Source organism: Plectropomus leopardus, chromosome 24 (genome assembly GCF_026936395.1).
Source record: "Plectropomus leopardus strain MGB_pleo_1.0 chromosome 24, ASM2693639v1, whole genome shotgun sequence".
Taxonomy (NCBI): domain Eukaryota; kingdom Metazoa; phylum Chordata; class Actinopteri; order Perciformes; family Serranidae; genus Plectropomus; species Plectropomus leopardus.
Window position 1 is genome coordinate 12,644,550 of NC_142199.1, and position 4,416 is coordinate 12,648,965.

A 4,416-nucleotide genomic window follows, 5' to 3' on the forward strand; every position below is an offset into this window, starting at 1 on the left:
AGGATACTTCATAAGAACTTTATAAAATACAACTTTGTTTTAAAGAGAATCAGACTTCACTCACAACTAGGAAAGGTAATTATGCAATGGCAGAAGTTATGGACATGGGTTTGCCATGGTTATACTACAATGTACCAAATGGTATGATGTTATTACAATAATAATCACACTCGACCACCACAATGATCGTTTGTTTTTGTGAAGTCCGAATGGTGCATTGTGGGTGATTTAGAAAAACAAAACAACTCTTGTCAGTCTTCATTCTGATGAATCGTAAAATGAACTTAATGAGCCACAGTTGATCCTACATGAATATATAGGTTTAATAACAACACAAATTGGATCCAAGAAGCTATTGATACAGCATGTACATGGAGAAAGACATACCAAAAACTTAAAGTAGCAGAAGAATCATTCAGCCTTACACATTCACGTCATACAGAAGTTTCTATCGTTTTGGTCTAAACATTTACAACAGGGGTCGGCAATAGGTTTGTTTTCGGGCTAACTTTTTCTGAAGAATTGGATGGCGGGCCAGAACATAATCAAATGCTAATTCATTTTTTTTTTTTTCTTTTTTGATAAAATAAAAAAAAAAAAAAATTGCAACTGAAATTTGTGACAGACCACCTTATAAGCCTCGCGTGTGTGGAATATGCAGAAAATGGTTAAAAAAACAAAAAGAATAGAGGACATGGATAGGCCCATTATGAAATTAAATCATGGATTTCATATATAGAATAGAGTCATGAAATGCACTTAATGAGCTTGGTTTTATTTCCCCTTTTCATATTGTGAATAATTAATATGTGGCAGCCTGTCATTTTAACTTTGAAAATAACTGCTCCGTTTTTAAACACAAAACATCACCACTTGGACAGACCATGTAGCAAAGCCTTTATTCTAATAATTATTTTATACAGTTTTACTCTCAGAATTTTTTCTTGGTATCGGTGGACCCACTCCTTGTACAAGGTTGTGGTTTTTTAAATTGTTTGCATGCTGGAGGTATGATGTGATGTGATGAGTGAAGTTAGCTAAACATCTAACCTGCTACCTAGCAAGAGGAAATGTCACTATCAAAAAGTCTAAAGGGGAAAGTTGACAGTGAAAATATGGCATTCACTGAAGACTGGAAAGACAAGTATGCGTTCATCCGACCTGGTCTTGTGAATGCAAAGCTGTTTCTTATTTGCAGAAGCTGTTGCGGCGTGCGACTATAATGTTAGATGGCAAGTCAATGGATGGTATCTTTGCCTCTGTGAAACAGGTGCCCCTTTCTGTGAGGTCTGCTACTTGCCGCATAGTCACACTGTCGAATGCTGTGCATGGAGTTATCATCAGTGGTCTCAGTCAAGCCAGTTACTTTTCCCAAATTGGGGCATAACTCAGGGTAATCTATGTAGTTTGTATTTTTACAGTAATGGGCGATTCGTTGTTGTGGTTGCATCACTGTGTAATTTATGTCAGATTCTGCTTTTTTGTACTGATTTTGGTGTTTGTGTTTTTTATGAAATCCAACTACATTTCCATTGTTCCTGTTTACATGTGTGGTGCTGTGCCCACAGTCACATAACATTTAAATGATTTACTAAACTAGTGCTATTTTTTTCATACCATACATCGCATGTTGCTATTTCAGCACCAGGCACTGTCCACAACAGTCCAGCCCACTGTGTCTGTCTCTGACATTCACTCTCACTCTAAACATGGATAAAAGTTTAATCAGTATTCTTCAGACGAGGGTAGATTCTCTATTTGGACATTATAGCCTATCTCCGGGACTGTTGGTCCGATATCAAAATAATCTGGCGGGCCAGATATTATTGCTGGAGGGCCAATGTTGGCCCGTGGGATGGATGCTGCCGACCACTGATCTACAAGGTGTTGCTCTTGCATTACCTTAATAATCAGACACCCTGGAATTAGTAAAGGACTCTTAGGTCGTCAACAATATCCAAACCATTAACATGTGTGAATCATACATCTCCATATGATTACATTTACATACTTTCATAAGTAATTTTCTACGACAGTGGGACAGCATTATCTCCTTTACTTTGGTAAAGAATGTCAACTGTGTCCTATGTTCAGGAGAATATTAAGAAAGCAATGAAACACCTTAGTGTTTGAAGGATTTGGCCAGCTCTTATAATGTCTGCCATCTAGATACTTCCAAGTCGTTTAATTCAGTTAAGAAAGTTCCAAAGAATCAAAGGACTATTCGACAGTAGTCGTGCTGTACCAAAAACACTTATCAGATGGGAAGGCACCAGGACATGTTTTTTTCTTTTGCTCTACAAGTCCTTGCGGGAGGGAAAGTTAATGCCAATCATATATTTGGTTGACTGAATAATATGATACTGCCACTGTGACATCACCTGTTGGTTTGTGGATTCTTGAAGGGACAATATTTGGACGATAGGTGAAGCAAACCCTAACACTAGCTGGTATTGTGGCAAACAGAATGGATTGGCAGCTATGGTTGGCTGTGGTGATGCTAATGCTATTTTTTAAACAGGCATAAGACCATTAAAGAAAAAGGCACTTAGTGGGAAAAAAAATGAAAATCAGCCTTCTTTGAGGGACTTTTAGTGAGATGAACTGAAAGCACATCGAAATGGCAAAACCTATGCCAATACTCTGTTATTCAAAGCTGCTACAGCCTTAATTATTCATAACTGTAAACCTTAATAACATTTAAACAGGTGAATTATTTAAAAATTCCCCCTTGTATAGTTATCTAAAGAAATAAAACCCCTGTTTTCTGCCAGGCTGTTAACATGTTAATTTCTGCTCTCAATGAGGACTGACTTGCTCTTGGAGCCAGCCTCAAGTGGCCATGTGAGGAACGGTAGTTTTTGGCACAGACATTTTGGCTTCATTTTTCGTCCCTGGAGGTGGTGTAGTGTTGTATTGTTGTAGCTGAACCTGACAGCCAGCTGTCCACAGATGTCCACACACTGACTCTTCACCATCACAAATAAGGCAACGTGAACGCCTGACCTGTTGTGCTGTCGGTAAACTTCAGGAGCTTCATAGCGAGGTCTTCGAAGGTGAAGCCACTGCTGTACAATATGAATAGCACCAGCGGGCCACTGCTGAGGATGTGTTCAACCTTTGCTCTTCAAGCTTCAATTGTTTTGTCTCACCAGTTGGGAAACTGGTGATCCACCAACAGATGGGATTAGGCACAGTCAGCTGGGAGGGCTTGGTTGGTAGCAGCTCTGGGGATGAATGTATTAAACCCACAGCTGAAGTCCATAAACAGTGTCCTGGCATTGGTTCACAGGCTGTCAAGCTGCTGTAGGATAAAGTGCAGGCCCGTGTTAACAATCTCCTCCACTGACCTGTTGTAGGCAAACTGCTGTGGATCTAACAGGGTTCAGTGATGGATATCAGATAAGCAGTACAAGCCTCTAGAAAACTTTTATGACCACAGAGGTCAGGGCACCAGATTCCTCTGCTCATGGGGAGCTAAGATACAGGGATTTTTTGTAGAAGGCAGGCATCAAGTAGTGTGACTGAAGATGCCAATAATATAAATAATATTAAAGCTTGTGATATCTTTGAAAAGGAGAAACTAAAATCCCTGATAGATTTTGCATTTGCTACAAGTAAAATTCAGAGACAAGATTTGTATCTTGATACATTTTTTGTCTCTTAATTATTTGTATTTGTTGATGAGCATGAATCTAGAAAACTAGAAAGGTCAGAAAACTATTCATGATTACAATATTTGTGTTTCCTCCTCTGCCAACTATCCACAGTGTTGAAGAGGGGTTGACAATCATCTAAATAAGTCCTTATTGGTCAAACCCAGTGATATGATATGTATGTGTTGACATGATATGTTTAAAACACACAAATAATGTATTTGTGGTTTATAGAAATCTACAATGCCTTTACTGTCACACCTTAATATTGACCTACATTTTTATTACATTTGCCACCCGAAGCTACTGCTCATGTTAAACTAAAGAAGGGTATGTGTTATTGCTTATCATTTCAACATTGCATTGAAAAAGTGATAATGTGTTTTTTTTTTTCTTTTAAAAGTTCCACAGTCTAAAGCTGCTGCAGTTGTAGTTAAAAGCTAAGTCAATGTGAAATCCTTCACCACACCCATCAGCCTTTACACATGGAAGTTAAGTCTTATATATGGTCATCTATTAGAGGGGTAGAGTAACTAAAACTCGTATCACTGGCTTTGAAGATTGCCCTTTTAATTAGTTAATGTCCATAAAAGGACATTGCCATTGGGAGCTACATTTTTCATGCTTCAAGGGTTTACCCATTCCAAAAATGTAATCAGTGATAGCAAGGTAAAGCTAGCCCTGTACTGTACAGCATACTCAAAAAAACAGGTTAATGTGCAGCTGCTTGACAGTTGGCACATATATAGAAACAGATGGG